The sequence below is a fragment of the Cupressus sempervirens genome, chromosome 5, assembly GCF_028749045.1.
Source record: "Cupressus sempervirens isolate cs-2001-9-10 chromosome 5, ASM2874904v1, whole genome shotgun sequence".
NCBI lineage: Eukaryota > Viridiplantae > Streptophyta > Pinopsida > Cupressales > Cupressaceae > Cupressus > Cupressus sempervirens.
In genome coordinates this window covers 1,053,720,141-1,053,745,518 of record NC_143122.1, presented here as the reverse complement: position 1 = coordinate 1,053,745,518, position 25,378 = coordinate 1,053,720,141, and the positions used below count along the sequence as shown (strand labels likewise).

At 34.9% G+C, this 25,378-nt stretch overlaps 1 pseudogene; it reads left to right on the top strand.

Moving 5' to 3' along the window:
- The first annotated feature begins 2,124 nt into the window (after nt 1–2,124).
- The window catches only part of LOC149559567 (pre-mRNA-splicing factor cwc22 pseudogene), a 59,200-nt pseudogene continuing 35,946 nt past the window's right edge, over nt 2,125–25,378 (top strand).

Below are 25,378 nucleotides of genomic sequence, written 5' to 3'. Positions count from 1 at the left end.
TATGACAACTGTAGTGCCTGCCCCTAAGTCACATTTCAGTCATCCTTGCCAAACTCTTTTAGGCCAATTTTATGTTCGATGATTAGTATTATTATTTTAGAGATTATCAGATGTTGTTTTACACTCAGTTTATTATATGATGAGATTACTTGGTATTCTATATTTCATGCATGTATGATGATTATTCAATGTTTTCAATTATCGATGATGATTAGTTAGATGGTTTATTATCACATGTACTTTCTTATGGATACTTACCCCATACTACATGTGTATGGTGTATGTGTTTGCTTTCTTTATGTATGGTGTTTCTGATGTGGTTAAGGAAGGGAGTCGTAGTCACTTGCTAGTCGGGATCTACACGATGCACCACTTCCTGCCATTGTCTGTTTAGCTTAGAATATTGTGTTTGTACATGCGTGAATTTTATGCAGGTTGTAGGTACTGGATATCAACTTCCCTGAATTGCCAGGATGAGCGTACCCTATCGCATTATCTCAATGGTAAGAGAGGGGAGATAAACTCTTAAGTCCAAATCCTAAACCCTTTAGCCGATTGTCCTAATTGATAATTAGGACAAGTATCTGAGTTAAGTACCCTCTCAATGCATCAAATGATGTAATTTCGTGATTATAACCCTTTTGTTTGATTTAGTATGTGTTTTTCTATGATGGGTTTTAGTATGTTGTTAAATGAGTCCTTGGTGTACTTTCTATTAATTAAGTTTAATTAAAGAGATTAAATTAATGATTTAATTTAATGTGAATTATTATGACACTTCAATATTTAATGAAATTTAATTAATTGAGAAATTAATTAAATAATAAGGAATTAAATTTGGAGATAAAAGTTTTATGTCTAAATTTAGAACGTGATAATATTTAGTTAATTTACTAATAATATATTTAGAGTTCATTTTAAAATAAATGCTAAATATTATTATTATTTGAGTTAATAAATATTTTATCAATTAAGTTTCTAAAATAATTTTAAAAGTGAAAATATAATTATTTAATAAAAGATTCTAGTTCGCATGACTTGTGCATAAGATTAAATATAAGAAATAAATTAAAAGGATAATATAATAGAAATAATAATGTTATTTTAATTTCATAAAGTGCGCATGGGTTTAAAAGTAATAAAGATTAAAAATAGAAGTCAAGTGGAAAAATTAAATAAAGTTATTTAATGATTCATTTAATATGCATTAAAAAGAGAAAGCAAAGATTAATAAAAGTTAATTTTAGAGTTAACTCAGTGGGGCAAGGAGTCCTCTTGGGTGAACGCACAATTAGTGCCCCAATTTGAGGAGAAAACTCCTTATCACAACTTTGGGGGTTCATTTTTTTGGAGACACATGAATTTGGACAAGGAATTTGGGAAAAGAATTTTAGAGACAAGAATTTTGGGAGACAATTTTCGGAAGGGGATTTCAGAAAGAGAATTATAGGAAAGATATTGAAGAGAAGCAAATCCTCTCACAGTTTCGGGGACTTCGTATTAGCATCAGGACCAGGTAGGGTCTTGTGCTTTGATTATTTGTTAAATTATGCAATTTGAGATTCCTGTCTTCTTCGTGAGTGTTAAAATCAAGTCGCTAGGTTTCATTGCATGAATCTCCTGTTCTTTGGTTCTATATCTATGATAGGGCATTGTTAAATTATGTTTAGAAGAAAAATAAATAAATTTAATTAGGAACCCTCATCTTCTAACTTAAAGAAGACACAATTGAATTAGGAAGGGTTTGAATTTTTTTTTAAAAAAATTCTAAATTGAAAATTTGGATAGTTGGCAATAGTTCCTCTATCAGAGTAATGTGGTGATCAAATTAAAATATATATATTTATAGTTTAATAAATTATAAATTATTATTAATTTCATAAAATAAATAAATTTATATTTGAAAAGAATTGGTTATAAAATGTAGTCTATGTATAAAGTTTATAAAATAAATTTATTTATTTAAAAAAAAATTTATTTTGCAAACATTATAATTATGATAAAATAGTTTGTATATAAAATAAAATTAAATTAAAATTTATATTAATATTGGGGGGGCGGGGGGGTCGTTGACCCACACCCCCACCCGTCCTTTCACTACCATATGTTGTAGTAGGTACTGCTATGGCAGCAGTACTGCTGCGACAACAGGTACTGCTGATGCAGCAGTACCCTGCGACAGCAAGCCAGGAGTATATGATACTGCCGCAACGATTCAAGGGATCGCTTATTATATTTTTTTTTAATTTTAAAAGTTTGATTATATGATGCATGATTACAATTCAACTTTTAAATAATTTTTTTAATTAAAATTTTAATTATTATTTGAATTTTATTAATTATTAAAAGATTTTAATATTATATATATCATTTTAATATATATATTAACTTTATTAATATATAATAATTTTTTATGAATAGTTTTATTAACACGTAATAATTAATCTATTAATACATTTTTAAAGAAGTTTTGTAAATATCCATCTATTAATAAGCTTTTAGTTATATATTAATAAATTGATAATTAATGAAGATATTAATATGTGTGTTAGATCTATAATTATTAATTAATTTAATTAAACTTAAATTTAATTAAAGGTAATTAATGATGAATACTAAGTGATTAAATTGTGGAATTATTACTTTTAAAATATGATGGGAGTGTAATTCTAGTTTCATTCGAACAAGTAAATGGGTCAACCTGTAGGGTAATCTAGAAATCTTTTGAATTAGAATCATACATTGAAAAAAAAACTAAAATGTTACATTAACTCAATAGTATATTATCAATCAAACCAAACTTGATACCTACGTTTTGTTTTATGTATGTTGTTTGTGTTTTGGGGTTTTGAGGTTTGTTCTAGTGTTGACCAGTTTAGGTTGTTACCAGAGGCTTGGGATTGTGAATGTGATGTTATGATGTTTTGGTCTTGATCTTTCTTAACCCAACCATGGTAATGTGATGGAGTGCTGTATGATATGGATGTTTTTACTGGTTGTTATTGCTTTTCAGTTTTTTTATGTGAAGCGGAGGTGTATGTTTTTGAGTTCCCTGACTTAACCATTTTTGAATCATCGATCAGTTATACCTAGGGTTTCTTTTCAGTCGCCTCGATGGGATTGAAGTGTCTTGCTATGCTCTTGATGATGTCATGTTGTGACATGTTTGACTTGACCATTTTGGAGTCTTCGATCAATACTGTGATTTATCATTGATGTCTTCAGATGCTGATAGAGATTTGTGGTGATCATTATGAGTATTATTTGATGCTATTTAGTTGCTCATGGAGAACTGATATAATGATTGTGGATTATATTTATGATGTTTTCAGTTGCTTGTATAGGACTGAGGAGATTTTATTATGATTCTTTGATTTCATGAGCCTAGGGTAGGTTATCTATGTGTAGTGTCGGGAAGTGGCTTGCAATGAGGGACGAGAGACTCGAAGTGGCTCTGGGCATGACTCATTGGAAGTTTTTTGTTTTAATAAGTGAAAATATCTCATCTAAATACTGACTTAAATGAACCTAATAAGATAACTCTATGTTCTCTCCCATGGCTTGAGTGTTACTATAGACTAGGATGGGGTAGAGAGAATGCTTGGTTGCGACCTTGCATTCCATAGCATGCCTCGTCAATACGAGAGGATACTAATGGCCGCAAGACTACTGGGGACCTGAGATTCCTGAGGGATTGCTCGAGTAACTTCCAATGTAATTCATGTGATGACACTTTCCCGCTTGCATAGCAGGTTTCCTACATCTCTTTGTGGTGCCTCTGGGTCTAGATGTCTATCTATGTTGAACCTTTGAGTTAGTATACTTTTAGGATTTCCCAGACTTAGAGAGTACTTGTGTTTTGTGTTTTGATACCTTGTTTGGGACTTGAAACTATCTCCTCATCGCGGTGGGAGTGGACCATCTAGGTTCCACACGGTCGGGTGGTAGTGCTTTTACTCTTACCATTGAGATCCATCTGAGACACTGTGGCTGGAGTATTACTATTGGCTTATATCTTCATTCTGTTCATGGATTATTATGATGAATAGTTAGATTTTATGGTGGATGTTTTATCATTTTATGATGGATGGATGTATCATGTATGGTATATAATTTCATTTATTTTACTGTGCTTTGTATCATGGAATTGAGGATGATGTATCTTTATCTTTATATATGTATATTCTTTTAAGCCTTTCATACCCTGTGACATGTATAGTGGATGATTGAGCATTCTGAATTAATTTGCCAAGAGGCATTCGGAACAAATGTATATTATGGACATTGGACTTTCTGATTATTCTTTCATATGTACGTGGTAGTTGTTAGACTTAGAATTAATTAAATTTAAATATGACTCCATGTCTTGGGATCCTTAAGGAATGTAACTTGTGATGTATGTTTGTTAATGATTACATGTTATTGCTTCTGCTACTATGTGTTTGATGTGTATGTTATACATTCTTACTTTAAAAAAAAAAAATGTTCAGTAAACTTAGTAAAACTTTAGGTTAATTCTTTTGGGTCCCTTGGCGGGGCGTTACATATGGTATCAAAGCCCAAGTTTCTACATTGGGAGCTCTAGGTATATTGGAACGCCACTAGTGTTAACTAATTGAACAAAAATGAAAACTTTAAAATGTTATGTGTATCTCTTTCAAACTGAAACTTGAAACTAGTTGAACTGAAACATGATGTAAACTATTAGTTGCATATTTTTCATACTTCAACACTTAGACTTCAAAACTGAAATTATAATTAAATTGAAATTATAGGTAAACTGAAAATTGAAACTATCTTGTTTGCAAAACATGTATTTTTTATCTATGTGTTTGAGTAGTATGTTTAATGGTTATTATAGCATCTTGTGTCTTGGATATTATTGTAGGATGGTATCTCGGATGAGATCTTCCATTAGAGGTCATAGCCTTGGCCGTGGCAGAGGCTGTGGACAAGGTAGAGATATTAGTGTTCACGAGTCTATCCACGAGAGCCCCATTCAGGAAGAGAATAGGGAAGAGCATGTCAGTGAGCATTAGGAAGAGAACCATAGAGAGGAGCATGCTGACTCGGAGGAGGTTGACATGAGGCAAATGATGCGAACCATCATTGATCGCCTACCTCCTGTTCATGATCAAGATAGAGCACATCGGGCAGGACATGAGCATAGACCTAGGTCTAGGAGCCCTCTGAGCGATCCACATAGATCCATTGTATCTTGACACATGAAGGACCTTCAGAGGTCCAAGGTCAAGCCCTTTAATGGGAAGGGTTCTGGATATGTAGCTGAGCAGTGGCTTATTTCCCTTGACAAGATTTTTTCTATGCAGGACTTTGACAGTAATGTCAAAGTGAGGTTTGCTATCACCAACCTGGAGTTCTTTGGGGCCACTTGGTGGACAATCGTGGAAAAGAAGTTGGGCTTAACCATGAATAGTTTGACATGGGATTTATTCTTAGAGAGCTTCTGTGAGCGATTCCTACCAGAGGAATGGAAGCAGCATAGAGAAGATGAGTTCCATAACCTGAGACAGTACACTATGACCGTTATAGAGTATGAGCGCAAGTTCTTTGAGCTCATGCCCTTTTCAAGATTCAGTGACAACCCAGCACAATTGGCACAACATTTCATTAGAGGTTTGAACAACCGTTTAATTGGGGGTGTTAAGGTGTTTGAACCTAAAACCCTCAAGGATGTGGTACATTGAGCAGTCCTTGTAGAGCAGAGTGTGAACTTAGGACATGGGGGTTTTGTAGGAGCACCTTCAACATCAGGATCGAAGGGTGGTCAGGGAGCAGGTGGCATTAGGAAACCTCCTTCAGGGGGTAATCAGCAACAGGAAGGAACTTATCCTCCAACACAAAATGGTGGTGATGGTTCCAATGCTAAGAACTATCACAAGACTCATTGCAACAAGCCCAACTAATATGATTGGCCATCTCAGAGTGTTCAGTCTTATCCTAGTGGGGGTAGTTTTCAGTAGTCTAGTACACAAATCATCTTATTGCACTCAAAGGAAACCACAATTCTCAGGCCAGAGACCTGCAGCTTTTGAACCTACAGTTGGTGGCATGGGTAGAGCCCAGATAGTGTACTCAGTGGAGTCTTATCCTCCTACAAGGGGAAAGGGTCCAATGGGACCCGCACAGTAAGTCCTTAGCTTTTCTTTTGTTGTAGGCTTCCAAGAGTAAGCCTAAGTCTAGGGCAGGTGGATGTAGTGCCGGCCCCTAAGTCGCATTTCAGTCATCCTTGCCAAACTCTTTTAGGCCAATTTTATGTTCGATGATTAGTATTATTATTTTAGAGATTATTAGATTTTGTTTTGCACTCAGTTTATTAGATGATGAGATTACTAGGTATTCCATATTTCATGCATGTATGATGATTATTCAATGTTTTCAATTATCGATGATGATTAGTTAGATGGTTTATTATCACATGTACTTTCTTATGGATACTTACCCCATACTACATGTGTATGGTGTGCGTGTTTGCTTTCTTTATGTATGGTGTTTCTGATGTGGTTAAGGAAGGGAGTCGTAGTCACTTGCTAGTCGGGATCTACACGATGCACCACTTCCTAACATTGTCTATTTAGCATAGAATATTGTGTTTGTACATGCATGAATTTTATGCAGGTTACAGGTACTGGGTATCGACTTCCCTGAATTGCCAGGATGAGCGTACCCTATCACATTATCTCAATGGTAAGAGAGGGGAGATAAACTCTTAACTCCAAATCCTAAACCCTTTAGCCGATTGTCTTAATTGATAATTAGGACAAGTATCTGAGTTAAGTACCCTCTGAATGCATCAAATGATGTAATTTCGTGGTTATAACCCTTTTGTTTGATTTAGTATGTGATTTTCTATGATGGGTTTTAGTATGTTGTTTTATGAGTCCTTGGTGTACTTTCTATTAATTAAGTTTAATTAAAAAGATTAAATTAATGATTTAATTTAATGTGAATTATTATGACACTTTAATATTTAATGGCATTTAATTAATTGAGAAATTAATTAAATAATAAGGAATTAAATTTGGAGATAAAAGATTTAAGTCTAAATTTAGAACGTGATAATATTTAGTTAATTTAATAATAATATATTTAGAGTTCATTTTAAAATAAATGCTAAATATTATTATTATTTGAGTTAATGAATATTTTATCAATTAAGTTTCTAAAAGAATTTAAAAAGTGAAAATATAATTATTTAATAAAAGATTCTAGTTCGCATGACTTGTGCATAAGATTAAATATAAGAAATAAATTAAAAGGATAATATAATAGAAATAATAATGTTATTTTAATTTCATAAAGTGCGCATGGGTTTAAAAGTAATAAAGATTAAAAATAGAAGTCAAGTGGGAAAATTAAATAAAGTTATTTAATGATTCATTTAATATGCATTAAAAGTAGAAAGCAAAGATTAATAAAAGTTAATTTTAGAGTTAACTCAGTGGAGCAAGGAGTCCTCTTGGGTGAACGCACAATTAGTGCCCCAATTTGAGGAGAAAACTCCTTATCACAACTTTGGGGGTTCATTTTTTCGGAGACACACGAATTTGGACAAGGAATTTGGGAAAAGAATTTTAGAGACAAGAATTCTGGGAGACAATTTTCGGAAGGGGATTTCAGAAAGAGAATTATAGGAAAGATATTGAAGAGAAGCAAATCCTCTCACAGTTTCGGGGACTTCGTATTAGCATCAGGACCAGGTAGGGTCTTGTGCTTTGATCACTGGTTAAATTATGCAATTTGAGATTGTTGTCTTCTTCGTGAGTGTTAAAATCAAGTCTCTGGGTTTCATTGCATGAATCTCCTGTTCTTTGGTTCTGTATCTACGATAGGGTATTGTTAAATTATGTTTAGAAGAAAAAAAAAAAAAAATTAATTAGGAACCCTCATCTTCTAACTTAAAGAAGACACGATTGAATTAGGAAGGGTTCAAATTTAAAAAAACAAAATTCTAAATTGAAAATTTGGATAGTTGGCAATAGTTCCTCTATCAGAGTAATGTGGTGATCAAATTAAAATATATATATTTATAGTTTAATAAATTATAAATTATTATTAATTTCATAAAATAAATAAATTTATATTTGAAAAGAATTGGTTATGAAATGTAGTATATGTATAAAGTTTATAAAATAAATTTATTTATTTAACAAAAAAATTGTTTTGCAAACATTATAATTATGATAAAATAGTTTTTATATATAAAAAAAAATTAAAATTTATATTAATATGGGGGGGGTCGCTGACCCACACCCCCACCCGTCCTTTCACTGTCGTGTGTCGCAGTAGGTACTGCTGCGGCAGCAGTACCCTGCGACAGCAGGCCGACAGTATATGATACTACCGCAGTGATTCAAGGGATCGCTTATTGTATTTTTTTTTAAGTTTAAAAGTTTGATTATATGATGCATGATTACAATTCGAATTTTAAATAATTTTTTAATTAAACTAGAGAGAACGCTTGGTTGCGACCTTGCATTCCATAGTATGCCTCGTCAGTACGAGAGGATACTAATGGTCGCAGGATTACTGGGGACCCGAGATTCCTGAGGGATTGCTCAGGTAACTTCCAATGTGATTCATGTGATGACACTTTTCCGCTTGCATAGAAAGTTTCCTACATGTCTTTGTGGTGCCTCTGGGTCTAGATGTCTATCTATGTTGAACCTTTGAGTTAGTATACTTTTAGGATTTCCCAGACTTAGAGAGTACTTGTGTTTTGTGTTTTGATACCTTGTTTGGGACTTGAGACTATCTCCTCAGTGCAGTGGGAGTGGACCATCTAGGTTCCATGCATTTGGGTGGTAGTTCTTTTACTCTTACCATTGAGATCCATCCAAGACACCATGGCTGGAGTATTACTATTGGCTTATACCTTCATTCTGTTCATGGATTATTATGATGAATGGTTAGATTTTATGGTGGATGTTTTATCTTTTTACGATGGATGGATGTATCATGTATGGTATATAATTTCATTTATTTTACTGTCCTTTGTATCATGGAATTGAGGATGATGTATCTTTATCTTTATATATGTATATTCTTTTAAGCCTTTCATACCCTGTGACATGTACAGTGGATGATTGAGCATTCCAAATTAATTTTCCAAGAGGCATTCAGAACAAATGTATATTATGGACATTGGACTTTCTGATTATTCTTTCATATGTACGTGGTAGTTGTTAGACTTAGAATTAATTAAATTTAAATATGACTCCACGTCTTGGGATCCTTAAGGAATGTAACTTATGATGTATGTTTGTTGATGATTACATGTTATTGCTTCCGCTACTATGTGTTTGATGTATATGTTATACATTCTTACATTAAAAAAAAAATGTTTAGTAAACTTAGTAGAACTTTAGGTTAATTCTTTTGGGTCCCTTGGCGGGGCATTACAACAACTTTTACCACTCCTTGGGGTATGTTTGCACACCATAGAATACCATTCAGTCTTATTAATGTCAACATCAATTTTTAGAGGTGTACGAATAAATATTTTTCTTACTTGTTTATACACCCTAAAATGGTCGCCTAGACTATGGGCCCCCATTATTCAATTTATCAATTTATCAAATTTCTTGAATCAATGGTTTGCAATATATTATTAAATCAATTCAAATCAATTTCCTTGATCAAATTTGATTATTTTATTTCTAAGGTTGATCATTTTATCCTAAGTCTTATTTAATTAAAAGAAAATCTCCTCTTTTAATTAAATAAAATAAGTCCCCATTTAATTAAAAGGAAACCTCTCTTTTAGTTAAATAATTCATCCGCATTTAATTAATTAAGAGAAAAATCCCTCTTTTAATTTAATTAAATATCTCCTATTTAATGAAAAGAACTTGCTCCCTTTTAATTAAATAAAAATCCCACTTAAATATCTCTTGTTTTTGAAAGAGAAATAAAATGAATTCTTTTATTTAATCCCTACACTTAAATGCACATATTTCTAAGTGGGACTTATCTTTTCACTTTCTTCTCAACCACTCCTCTTTTCTCATTGGTGGAATTTCGTCTCACATGGATCAAACTCTATTATCCCTTATTTGTTGTGAGAAGCCTCTCACCCCCATAATTTCCTTTATAAGGGAGAGCCCTCTCCTCATTTTAGACACGGATGATGTTATTGTTATGCTGCAGGTTTGGAGAGCAATTTTTGAAAAAGGAGTTTTTGAATGCTAAAGCTTTTTGTGGAGAACTTCTATCTTCTTTTCTCATTCTCTCTTGCACCCATAGCTTTCATCATGGGCTTTTATCATTGCATTTGCATGTTAGTTTAGAGTCATATTTGCTTTCATAAGATTAGATCTTGCTTTCATAGATTAGATTTTGCATTGTTCTTGCATTGTTATCATATAGATTAGTTTTCATCTCCATTTGCATGCATTTTGGATCTTTGAATCTCTTATTTCATGGTGCACTTGCATGGGCATGAACTAGGTCAATCTGAAGGCCTCCATTGCAAAACCCTTGCACTCCATGACTAGAGAGCTATGAGTCACCATTTGAGACCTCATTCTTGAGTAATCTTGAATATAATGATTCATAGAAGTGTGCTCACATTTTAGGCATACATTTCTGGTGCCCACCATGTTGCAACCCACCTTTTCTTGCTAGTTTTTGTGCAAATTTGTTTGCAGACTCAAAGAAACCGTGTATTTGAAAGATTTGCTCATATCTTTCAAACGGATGCCTATTTTGATCTAAATTTTTTTTTGCAGGGCAGCAATATATCCAAGAAGCTTTGGACCAATTTTTAGACTTTTCTAAACTTTTTTTCGAGCTTTTATGATATTTTCTTTATTTTTCATAAAAAAAATATTTTCAGGCATAAATTAGCAGATTTTTGTTAGGATAAACCATAGACAGAAATAAAAACTACATGCAAATATAACCAATAACAGAAAAATAATAGAACACATAGAAATGAACACAAGGCACCAAGATTTAACATGGTTCACCCAACCCTTGGGCTACGTCCACCAAATAGCAAGTCCGATCTTATTACAATCCAGTGATTACAACCTGATTACAAACCGTAATCCCTTACAGCTGAATACCGCCGCAAGAACCAATTTTGTATCACAACATTATGAAAAATACCCAACCATGCAAATATAAGCAATAATAGAAAAATAATAGAACACACAGAAATGAACACAAGGCACCAAGATTTAACGTGGTTCACCCAACCCTTGGGCTACGTTCACCAAACAGCAAGTTCGATCTTATTACAATCTAGTGATTACAACCTGATTACAAACTGTAATCCCTTACAGCTCAATACTGCTGCAAGAACCAATTTTGTATCACAACATTATGAAAAATACCCAACCCTAAGCCCTTTTTATACAAATATTAAACCTCTTTAAGGTTATAACATGTCGGCCATATGGTGGCCATAATATGTCGGCTACGATGTCGGCTACTGCCCTGATTAGTCACCACAATCTAACAATCTCCCACTTGGGGATTGATCAGGCTCCACACTAAACAACAATCTCCCACTTGGAGATTGATCCTGTAGCAATACCACTACCACATGGGGCTCCCAGTGGATCAAACCATCCTGGACTCTACTATTCTTTTATTCATGTTCAATCTAAAAGACCAACCGAAGCTGAAGAGGAGTTCAGCTTCTCCCTTGTTACAACCTTTGTCAACATATCTGCTGGATTGTCATTGGTATGTATCTTCTCCAGCTTTAACTGTCCATCCTCCAAAACTGACCGAATGAAATGGTACCGCAACTGTATGTGTTTGGTCTTAGAATACAGAGCTGAATTCTTAGCAAGATGAATGGCACTCTGACTATCTGTGAACAAATAATTATCCTTCTGAGGATGTCCCAATTCTCCCAAGAAGAACTGAAGCCATATCAACTCCTTGGCTGCTTTTTTAGTAGCAACATACTCTGCCTCTGTAGTGGAGAGAGCATTAATCTTCTGTAACCTAAAAACATAGCTCACGACTGCCCCACCAACAGTAAAGACCTAACCTATAGTACTCTGCCTGGTATCAATATCCCCAGCCAAATCTGAGTCAACATATCCCTGTAAATCAGTAGTAGAGCCCCCAAAGTGTAAACACTTATTGGATGTTCCTTTCAAATATCTAAGAATCCACTTGATAGAATTCCAATGCTCAAATCCTGGATGACGCATATACCTGCTAACGACTCCCACTGCATGTGCAATATCTGGCCTAGTGCATACCATAGCATACATCAAACTTCCTACAGCTGAAGCATAGGGTACCTTGGACATCTTATCCTCCTCTTCCTATGTCTTGGGACACATCTCCTTAGTCAATTTCAAATGACTAGGTAAAGGTGTGCTAACAGCTTTAGCATTCTCCATAGAGAAACATTGCAACACCTTCTCAACATAATCAGCTTGAGATAGCGTCAATGTTCTATTATTCCTATCTCTGCAAATCTTCATACGAAGGATTTGTTTTGCTGCCCCCAAATCCTTCATAGAAAATGCATGTGCTAATTGGCGTTTTAGCCCCGTAATATGATCCATGTTAGACCCAGCTACAAGCATATCATCAACATATAAACATAAAATAATGTAGCTATCATCATCCAACCTCTTAAAATAAACACAGTAATCTAAATGACACCTATTATATCCATGCTTATGCATAAAACTGTCAAATTTTAGATACCACTGCTGAGGTGCTTGCTTCAAGCCATATAAACTTTTCTTCAATTTGCACACTAAGTTCTCCTTACCTTTGACCTCAAAACCCTATGGCTGAGCCATATATATTTCTTCATCCAAATCACCATGAAGAAAGGTTGTTTTAACATCCATCTGCTCTAAATGCAAATCTTCAGTAGCCACAAGACTTAAAACAGTACGAATAGAAATCATTTTAACAATAGGAGAAAATATCTCATCAAAATCAATTCCCTTTTTCTGTGCAAATCCTTTTACAACTAACCTGGCCTTAAATCTTTTCTTCCCTCCTTCCTCTTCTTTCAACCTGTAAACCCATTTATTCTGTAAAGCCTTTTTACCTGCAGGTAACTTGCACAAATCCCATGTCTTATTTTTCAGCAAAGAGTCCATTTCATCTTTCATTGCAGACTCCCACTGAATCTTAGTATCCACCTGCACAGCTTCATCATAACTTTCAGGTTCACCAGCATCAGTAAGTAAAATAGAATACAAAGAGGGAGAAAACCTTTGTGGAGGTCTAATTTGCCTTGTTGACCATCTAACATTCACTGGTGTGTGTGGTATTTGTTGTTGCAGTTATTGCACATCATGAGGAATGGCTGGAACATCATCTTTTGGAGTATCATCCAGCACTACATAATCATCTTCTTTCTTCTCATGTTGCTGCAACAGATCTTTATACAACACTTTCTCATTGAATATGACATCCCGACTTCTAATAATTTTAAGATTTTCAAAATCCCAAAGCCTATAACCAAATTCATTAATGCCATATCCAAAAAAGACACATTTCTTTGATTTAGCTTCTAGCTTGGTTCTATTTTCAGAGTCTATATGAGAAAAAGCTTCACAACCGAAGGTCTTGAGAAAAGAATAACTCACCTTCTTACCAGTCCATGCTTCCTCTGGAATACCACAGCCCAAAGGAGTAGAGGGACCTCTATTAATCAAATATACTACAGTATTGATAGCCTCTGCCCACATGTGTAAGGGCAACCCAGCATGCAACCTCATGCTCCTTGCGCACTCCATTATAGTCCTGTTCATGCGTTCAGCCACTCCATTTTCCTGTGGAGTCCTTGGAATAGTTTTTTGTCTATGAATACCATTAGTGGAGCAATAATCTTCAAATTCATGACTGCAATACTCACCACCATTATCAGATCTGAGACATTTTAATTTCTTACTAGTCTCATTTTCAACCAAGCATTTCCATTTCTTAAAAGTTTGAAATACATCAGATTTTTGTCTAAGGAAATAAACCCATACTTTTCTAGTTGCATCATCAATAAATGTAACATAATAATGAGAGCCACCAAGGGAAGATACCTGGGCTGGTCGTCATACATCTGTATGCACAAGCTCTAATTTCTCCTTTTTGTTTTCCTTCCCTGTCTTTACAAAACTCACTCTCTTTTGTTTTCCATACACACAACTTTCACAGAAATCCATATTCACACATTTTAGACCTGGTAAAAATTTCCTTGAATGAAGTACTTTCATACCTTTCTCACTCATGTGCCCAAGTCTATTGTGCCACAACACTGTATCAGAATCTACAGCAGCTATTTGTTCTCCCTGCTCAACTGCAGTAATTGTTCCTGAATATTCATTTTTCTCTGAAACAATCAAAGTAGAGAGGAACAATATGACTTGTACAAAGATATAAGGTGCCTACTTTCACACCTTTTGCTACTACAAGGGAACCTTTTGAAACCTTCCAATTTTTATCATTAAAAGTAACTACACAACCCTCATCACCGAGTTGCCCTACTGAAATTAAATTTCTACTTAGTTTTGGAACATTTCTTACCTCATGTAGTAGCCAATGATTCCCATTCTACAACTTAATCTTAATTTTTTCCTTTCCAACAATTTGACAGGGTTCATTATCCCCCAAATAAGCAAGCCCAAAATCCCCTTGGACATAATCAATGAAATAACCTCTATGAGGTGTAGCATGAAATGAAGCACCAGAATCTAAAACCCATGAATCATCAACACTCTCTAAAGACAGAAGCAAAGCATTCTCTTCAGATTTGTTACTTACCACATTTTCCTCCTTGTCTCCATCTGATTTATCTCATTCATTTTTCTTTCGATTCCAGCAATCTTTCTTTTTGTGCCCTGGTTTCCAATAGTACCAACAATCATTTGGTCCTCTCGATTGAGACCTCCTCCCCTTTGACTTTCCTCTTGATTTTCCATGATTTCCAGAGTTACTTCCTCTTTCAATCGTTCTGCCCCTGCTTTGTGCATTTAAAGCACTTCTTGATGTAGATCCACCTGAGGATTTTCTACTAGTTTCCTCACTTAAAATAACATCGATCACATCATCATATTTTATGGTACTAGATCCAAGAACAAAATTACTCATCGCCATTACCAAGCCATTCCAGCTTTCGAGCAAAGAACACAAAATCAAGAGAGCCCTAATTTATTCATCAAAATTAATACCCACAGAAGATAATTGACTAGTAATAGTATTAAACTCATTTAAATGATCTGCAATAGATCCACCTTCTGCCATTTTCATATGAAATAAACGCTTCATGAGAAATACCTTATTTGAAACGGAGGGCTTTTCATATAGTGTCGCTAGGGTTTTCATCAAATCTTCTGTCATCTTTGCTTTTGTAATATTAAATGCCACCAATGGTGCCAAGCATAACCGAATGCTTTCGAGTGCCTTTCTGTCCAAAAGATCCCATTTAGCCTTTGACATAGTTCCCTGATTCTTGGCTTTTCCTTCCAACGGCTTCCATAAATCCTTCTGATATAAATAGTCTTCCATTTGCATCTTCCATAATTGGAAGTTCTCCCCATTAAACCTGTCAACCCTCAACTTACCCTCATCTGCCATCGCTCCCACTCAACTATGAGACTCCCACTTAACCGTGACACTTTCCTACAGAGGATAACTAAAAGACAACCTTGCTCTAATACCACTTGTTAGGATAAACCACGGACAGAAATAAAAACTACATGCAAATATAACCAGTAACAGAAAAATAATAGAACACACAGAAATGAACACAAGGCACCAAGATTTAACGTGGGTCACCCAACCCATGGGCTACGTCCAACAAACAGCAAGTCTGATCTTATTACAATCCAGTGATTACAACCTGATTACAAATCGTAATCCCTTACAGCTCAACACTGCCGCAAGAACCAATTTTGTATTACAACATTATGAAAAATACCCAACCCTAAGCCCTTTTTATACAAGTATTAAACCTCTTTAGGGTTATAACATGTCGGCCATATGTCGGCCATAATATGTCGGCTACCATGTCGGCTACTGTCCTGATTAGTGACCACAATCTAATAATTTTTTAGAAACATTTATAGTTTCAGAAAGCTCTTAGAATTTCAAATAGAATTGGTTCTTTGTGTTTCAATTTTAGAGGTCATATTACGGGTCAATAATTTGATTTGCAAAAATTGGTCTATTTTGACAAAACAACTCCCTAGGGCACAAATTAAATGATCTTTTCAAAAATTTTACATTTTTGGAAAGCTCTCTAATTTTTGATAGGGGTTACTTTTCTGTATTTTGAGTTTTGGATCTGAATTCATATCATGTAGATCCTATCTTTATGACTAAGTCAAAAATCAATTGAAAAAAAAAAGCATTGAATGAATAGTTTGCATTTCATTTTTACAATGAATCAATGCATAATGTTGGATTTCATTTGGGTTACTTGCTAACTATCATCACTCTTAAAAATTAGATCTTCATATCTAACCTTGATTTTGCATGAGTTGACATATATTGCATTCATGAGTTTGTTGCTTTGTTCATTGCGAGCGAGCGATCAAGTGTAAATGAAAGGTACAACAAAGAAAAGATGTGTTGCGAGGATTACCAGGTAATTTTTTTTGACTGATAACACTTCATTTGGAGCTAAAACTAACATCTCTTGTGTTAAGCTTGTGTGTGTATTTCCTTTCATGTTGTCATTTTACAACACGTGCATAATTTGATACTAGGTTGTGATCTCCATTAGTTTCCATTTAGCAGGCTTAGTTACTTGTGATAGATCTAATTAGCTATCTTGGGTTATTGGACTCGCTAATCCACCGGCCCCTCATTCCACCTTGTGGTTGCAAGCTCAGCACCACATTAAACGGGGAGGGGTCTACAGGACATAAGCGTTAAATGTTCCACTAGGCAACCCTTTTGTGCTTTTCAGAACTCACTAGTTTCACATCTTTGGACTCACCTCACATTATTTAAAGTGTTAAGTGTACCACCTTGTGCTCTTTGGTTGCTTTTGGATAGATTTGCTTTCGAGAACTAACATCTGTACACACATAGTAATTAGGCCCCCATGAACACTATTCATGGATCTTAAGGGAGTGGGTTCCTAGTGAAACTCCTCTCTAAGACAGATTCCTTGTAGGTGGGGAGGATACTTTGAGCATCTCACAGATAGATGAATCTTCAACTTGTTGATTAAGGCATCCTTTCTCCGGAGAGGTTGATAGATCACCAGGAGTTGATATCATAGATCTTTAAGAGATACTCTTAGTTTAGCATGTCGGATTAATTTGTCTACTCTTATTGGGCTAAAAGTGAAAAGGTGTCAAAAATTAAGATCTGGAAGCTAAGTCCCCTTATGGTACACTATTGTGGGTTGGTCACCTTTAGAGAGGGTTAACCATAGTAGACAATCCCTCTACAGGGAAAACTACGTTAACAAAACCTCACGCGGTAATAGCCATTTTTGCCATGGTAGTGACAACCACTATATAAATGTCCTTGTGGAAGAAATCTCCATGGGTGTGGTTCATTGTGGGTTGTCAGATCTCCCCAGTAGCTCTTGAAGATTAAGTTCTCGGACTGTGTCAAAACCTCAGTGCGTCGAGATTGGAGGTCACCCCTGTGATTCATAAAAGTTGCAGAGTCAAACCATTACTAAAAACTTTAGAGAGGCCAAACTTTTTCATTTTCTAGGAATGTGTGCAATGATTGCAAGACTCTTTGAAAATATACATAATTAGCTCTCTTAGGGATTAGCACAAACTAAGTCACTTGATTGTTCATGCGAAAGGTTGCTTTTCCCTTGCTCATTGTTTTCAAACGTGCTTGATATCACCTGCTTGTTGTTCTGCGTGCTTGTTTATCTACTTGCTTACTCAAAATGATTTAAATCTGCCGTCTATCTATAAACAATCCTAAAATAGTGGCACTTCACTTAGCTGAAGACTTGCGTCTTGAAGTTTGACTAGTCTCATCTCTTAAGTTACCTATGGTCTTCATTTCTTAATGTTTGTCATACCTTGTGTCACATTGGTCATAATCTCTGGCTATTCTAGCCTTTAAATCAGACCATTTGTGCCTAGGTGGACAACATTCTTGTTATTATCTCACCCTTTTTGAGACTAAGTTCTAGTGTGGTCATTGTCTAAGCTTCTGCTTTTTGTCATTATCTATGACTATGGCAACTTGACTTATGTTCTAAAACTTGGCTGTCACTACTTGAAACATAGTAGATCAAAATGGCTAACAACAAATGTGCTAAATCGAATATTCCTAGTGAGGAAAAAGGGATTCTAATTACAAACATTAAGAAACAAATTGAAATGATAAGTGCTCAACTTCAAATACTAAAAGAAGAGGAAAACATATCATTGAACAAATTCTGTTTCGAGAGAAATTTTCCCTTTTTCCTATGACAACCAAAAATCACATTCTTGTGATCTTGAATCCAAGACATCTGAGAACACCTTACATACACCCAAGAAATCTAGGAATATCTTTGAAAACAAACCTTGGGAACCTAAACCAAAGTGTGATTTCACACCTTTGAGAAAATCTTATGAATTAATCTTGGAAGAACTTCTTGAAGAAAAACTCATTACTTTACCTAAGCTCACTTTGGCAGGAGTTTCCTTTATGAGTAACTATTGTGTCTATCATAGACATAATTTACAAAAAACTTCCCATTGTAAGGAGCTGAAAAACAAGAACCAAGATCTCTTTGACAATGGTATAATTCAAAAATCTAAGCTCTCAACTACTAATGATTATACTCTCAAGAAGGATCAACCTCATGAAACCATGTCTAATAATGGTTCAAACACAACTTCTACTTCCTCCAACATACATCCACTTTCTCAATTGTCCAATCTTTCCAACACATATTCACCAAAAGAACTCACTACTCCCCCAGTTGACTATGTGTACCCTCAAGGACTACCTTTAAAGGAAAATCAAGCTAATCTTAACTTAGCTGTAAACCTCTCCCATACTACACAAAGCAAAGATCCAAAACCTCCATGTGTTGCTCCTCCTATTATCCCCAATCCAACTATTCCTCCATTGTCCCTTCAAGAGCCTATTATGGAGACTCTACAAATATATTCGAATATAGATTCAGATACTCCCTTATCCTTGGATTTGGTTTCATGTCAAGAGGACCACTTAAATGATGAAGAAACAAATGTTGATCAAGACCAAGATTCCTTCATCCCCTTTCAAGTCTTCCAAGGTCTCGTTCCTCCATCTCAAAAGCCACATAGTCCTCCATCTCCCATGTCATGCACCTCTACTAAGCAAGATCAAGATATTCCTTCCACCATCCTTAAGGAGATTATAAAAGACCAAGAGAAGGATACTTTTCCTATGTTACCTAAAATTCCTTTTGAAGAGAAAAGTGCTCCCTCGCTCTCTTATTCTACCTTGCTACATTCACTTCCAAACTATGCTCAAGCTTTAAATACTCCTGTCAAAGATATTGGTCCTATAACAGTTATTCATAAATCTATTGATGACTTTGGTCATATTTCTCACTCTAAAGATGCTGATATCCCTACTCATGGTCCATTCACATCTTCTAAATCTATCCTTGGTCCCTACCCATCCAAGCTAAAACATTCAAGTCTTCCATCCATATTGGGACATTATGTTCCTCTATCTCATATTGCCACTACTAGCTCATTACACATTCCTCCTACCTTACCCCAAGATCAACAAAGATACACATACTTGAACTCTTCACATTCACCTTTCCATCTAAACCAGTCATATTGGCCTCATTCCTCCACAAGTCCCAAGTCCTTTGGAAGCAATTTGGATGATCAACTCAAAGACAAGTGCATGAATCCATCCTCAACAGTTCACTATGTCTCCTCTAATTGACATGTGAACGTCAAGAAGGAAAAAACAAAAAAGAGACCACAAAGGTCGACTATTCAAAGAGCTCAACCAAAAATAATGTGGGTTCTTAAATATTTTCTTGAAGAAATGTGTTCCAAAGCATCTAATGAAAATCAAAATCTATATGGATTCCCAAGTCTCTTTTGAAGGACTTGAATATTGAAAACAAATAAAAGTTGACATTCAAGCTTCCAAAGGCTTCCACTCCATCTTCTTCCCAACATCTTCCTAAAAAGGTTTCAAAACCTTCTACTCCACCTTCCTCAAAAATTATTCCACCAGCTCATACATCTAAATCTCATACTATTTCATCCATATTTCCTCCATCATTCCACTACCCTTCAAGGTGCATGTCAATGTTGATCTTGCCCACTTTTTCTTCTCCTCTTGCACATCCCTTTCAATACCCTATCCACTCCACCTTCTATACTTCCCCTTTTATCCTTCCATCCCATTTATCTCATCCATGGCCTAAACCTTGTCCTCCATATACCTTTTCGACTATCTCCCTCGATTACCTTATCAACATCTTTGAGCGTACCTTGCTATGGCTTTGGCTTATCATAACTTATCTTTCTTATAGGAGTGCTATCTCACTTGAGAAAGGCTTGAATTCTTTCCAAAAACTCTAAAAATCAAAAAATCAAAAAAAAAAAAAATTTAAAAAAATGAAAAAGTGCCTTGGTGAAAACCACTTCTTATGGCACCTTGGTAGCAAAAATAAAGAAAAATAAATCTGTCCTATGGTGAAAACCACTTGTTGTGGCACCTTGGACAAGTACCATGATGAAAACCTGGTAAACAAGCATCATGTGCAATTCTTCCATCCATGACATCCTATCATGATCTTTCGTATCCTTCAGACGTTCTCATTCCTAAAGTCATTCACTCATAACCTCCATAACAAACTTTGCTATCATATTTGGTGAACCCTTTGGTCTTGATCAACAAAAGAAAGAAGAAAATTTAGTTCTTAGCAATCTCTTGACATGGTCACTTTCTTGGATTACCTACACGACACCCTTCACTATACCATGAGCTTATATTGTTATCCTTTTCCCTAGCTTGGGTAATCTTGTGAAGACTTTCCTTGAGGGTAACATTCACCGCTTCATACTCCTTGTCTTTCCATCTCTGCTTATCCACCAACTTGCTAGTACATCTCATCCTACACCTTGCTAGACACTGGAACAAAATCAAGGTGATTCTTCTTTAGAGTTAGTAATCTCTAAAAAAATCCTAAAAATCAGAAGAAGTCCTAAAAAAAATAGTTATCCTGGTGAAAACCTAGCAATAGGCGCCTTGGTAACACCAAAACAAAAAATTGAAACATCTCAAAAAAATACAAAAAAAGAAAAAAAATTAAAAAAATACAAAAAAATCAAAAAAAGAGAAAAATACAAAAAAAATTGAAAAATAGAAAAGCGCCATTGGTGAAAATGTAGAAATAGGTATCATGGTAGCAAAAGAAGAAACATTTCTGGCAAGAAGGTGGAAACCTGGTAAATAGGTGTCTCTTGTTCCCAATGCTTCATCTTGCAGTGCATCTTCTGGCTATTCTGTACAGTCGCTTTCACGCTTTTGCTTTCCTACTTTTCCTGCTCATGTATCCATGGATTGAGTCTTTTCCCAGCTTGGGGGCATCCCCCCTTAGTGTCACTCTTTTCAAGGTTCTCCTCATAGAATCTCTTTCATGACAGTCACCAGTTGTTTCAAACTGCGTCTGCCTATTGTCGTTAGTGTCATGCTTTTTGAGATTCTCCTCATAGAATCTCTTTCGCAATAGTCACCAGTTGTTTCAGTTGTGTTTGCCTACTATTGCTTAGGTCACGTCTCCAGCTTCATTTATGGAAGATCTCTATTGCGTTAGTCACGAGTCATTCTGGCTGTGTCTGTCTACTGTCGCCCAGTCCTCTTTAGGTTCTTCATCGTGAAGATTCCTCTTTAACATCAGTCACCATTCATTCTGACTGTGTCTACCTACTGTTGTCACCCTACTAAAGAGATTTCTTTCAAATGTATTCTGGACATTAGCACTTGACATCAATCCCAAAATATTGACCTCAAAACTGATGTACTTGTTTGGATATGTTGAGCATTTTCTTTGTTTTCTTTTTTTTGCTTTATCATATCTCCTCAAGCAACTCGATGATGTCATCTTTGACTAGAGAAGTAATGACTGGGGGCATGATCTTTTTCTGTGCTTTTTTTTTGCAGTTTAGTTCCAATAAGTTGATCTACTCCTATAAAAGGGGTGTCCACTATAAGAGCCTCCATCTCATATTGGATGGCCATGTGTACCTCAACTCCTTTTATAAGAATACGTCAATAACGTTGGTTTTTCTGCTTGTTTTTTGGAGTGAACTTTTCATGCTATAGTAAATAATAATACTCGTCCTGCTAAGTGAAAGTATGGGTCACTGCGAGTATATCTAGCACACTTCTGTCTTAGGTTATGAACACAAGGGTTGTTGCGGACAGAATGAATACTGAATTCTTAGCATAAGAGGGATCTCCTGTGTGTTTGGTGTGCCTGTCATGCAAGCAACATTTTGGTCATCCTACCATTTATGCTTTGATGCTTATGTTAACTTGCTACCTTAAAAGGGACAAATGTTCTGGTCATTCTAGCTTCTTGTGCCTTGAATGCTTACATTTAATCTCAACAAACCAATAAGGTATGTTATATTCATATTTCCATGATTGCAATGTCAGTGGGAATTGTATGACCTATGAGCTTTGCTCTATATCTGGTGATGATTAAATATTGAGGCTTGGTAACCAGACCTAGGGATACATTTAACATAGTCTCGCATTGCATACTTCACTTGTATAAGCATGTGATTCAATTGTGAATCTACTTTCACCTTCTCCGATGAGGGATTTTTGATCTCTTCAAAGTATCATGTTCTTCACGACTGCACAAATGATCCATTAATCACTCTTTTGGCTACTTTGGCTGCTTAGAACCCATTTTTTGGGGATCAAATTCAAAATTTGACACACTTGAGTAGCTCAAAAATGCATTTTAGAATTTTGGTCAATCCAAATTCTTTTGATACTTTTGTGATTCTTGGAATCTTTTCAAATCAAACTTGGACTTTTGGACCTCAAAATCACTTCGGATCAACTTCCACATTTCTTTAGATCATTCTGATCTCTTCAATTTCTTTCAATCATTTTGATCTCCTCATCTTTTCTTTAGATCATTATGATTTCTTCTACATTCTATTGAATCTCAAAATTGATATACTGCTTCACATCATATTTCTAGTGTGTCATCTTTTGATTTTTCTCCCGAGGGGGCAGGATGATTACATCATTGAATACTTATTTCTTGGGTCATCTCATTCCCATCTTATGTCCTCGTCACTTAGGGCATCTCATCACTCGCGGCATCTTGTTAACTTCTATCTGGCATCTTTTCTATCGATATTATCTTTTCATCAATTGATCAACCTTATAAAAGCTCTTCTTAGAGTTCGATGGATAGGTATTGGGATAGTCTAAACCTCAACTCCTAAAGATCAAACCTCGTTTTGGGGATGATTCTACAACTCATGATTGGACCTTGTTATCTTTTATCAATCTCAGGTATCTAGGTGTTCTATCTAGATCCTTGAAGGTTAAGCTCCATTTTGGAGATAATCTTCTAAATGCTTTCAATCTCAAGTATCTAGGTGTTCTATCTAGATCCTTGAAGGTTAAGCTTTGTTCTAGAGATAATCTTCTAAATGCTTTCAATCTCAGGTATCTAGGTGTTCTATCTGGATCCTTTAAGGTTAAGCTCCATTCTGGAGATAATCTTCTAAATGCTTTAGATCTCAAGTATCTAGGTATTCTATCTAGATCCTTGAAGGTTAAGCTCCATTCTGGAGATAATCTTCTAAATGCTTTCAATCTCAAGTATCTAGGTGTTCTATCTAGATCCTTGAAGGTTAAGCTCCATTCTGAAGATAATCTTCTAAATGCTTTCAATCTCAGGTATCTAGGTGTTCTATCTGGATCCTTGAAGGTTAAGCTCCGCTCTGAAGATAATCTTCTAAATGCTTTCAATCTCAGGTATCTAGGTGTTCTATCTGGATCCTTGAAGGTTAACCTCCATTTTGGAGATAATCTTCTAAATGCTTTCAATCTTAGGTATCTAGGTGCTCTGCCTGGATTCCTTAGGATTAAGCTCTCTTCTAGAGATAGTCCTTAAAAGCTTAGCAATTGGTCTTCGTATCATACACTTCAAAACCGATCCTTAAATTAAATCACTTTTAATAAATACACCTATCTTGATTAATTAAATGTAATTATTTAATTAAATGAGAAAGGTATCTTCATAGTTGCACTTGTGACTAGTGATTATTGTGTGATTTTTTTGATGTCCGTTAATAATGGCCCAATGATGAAAATAAGTTCTTTAGATTCTCTAATGAATGATGAACACAATATCCTATGTTATAGTTGCTCTTTTGCAAGTACACCATTGCATTTTCATGTAGCTTGCATTATTAGACTTCATGTTAGTTTGCATTTTTAGGCTACATTATGAGTTTGAGAGGGTTCTCCCTTCATCTTTATTGTGGACTTTTAATCAACTATGGTCATGTTTTGATCTTCATTTCCTTATCTTCTTTCATGATCTCAATCAAAATTTTTATCTTAAATAGTTGATTGATTTTGGGGCATTTTCTTTTCTTCTTTCTATTTTCTTTCCATATCTTTCAAACTCCTATCTTCCATTTTCTTTATCCCCCACTTCTTTTCTTCTAAAATCACCTTTGGGGCATAATATTTCATGCTTGATGATCTACCTTGATTCAATGATTCTTATATCTTTCATCTTACATCAAGAACCTTATCTTTTGTTTGATTTGATCAAATTTATAATTTTTTTGTCTCTCCTCTATCTCATTTCGATTTCGATCATGAGGGGGCAATAATTATTAACTTCAATCTTTGATTCAATTTATTTCTTTGACTACATGTGTTCCCAAATATATTACACATTAGTCAAGGAGGGGAAAATGTATACACCCTAAAATGGTCACCTAGACTATGGGCCCCCATTATTCAATTTATCAATTTATCAAATTTCTTGAATTAATGGTTTGCAATATTTTATTAAATCAATTAAAATCAATTTCCTTGATAAAATTTGATTATTTTATTTCTAAGGGTGATCATTTTATCCTAAGTCTTATTTAATTAAAATAAAATCTCCTCTTTTAATTAAATAAAATAATTCCCAATTTAATTAAAAGGAAACCTCTCTTTTAATTAAATAATTCATCCGCATTTAATTAATTAAGAAAAAATCCCCTCTTTTAATTTAATTAAATATCTCCTATTGAATTAAAAGAACTTTCTCCCTTTTAATTAAATAAAAATCCCACTTAAATATCTCTTGTTGATGAAAGGGAAATAAAATAAATTCTTTTATTTAATCTCTACACTTAAACACACATATTTCTAAGTGGGACTTATCTTTTCACTTTCTTTT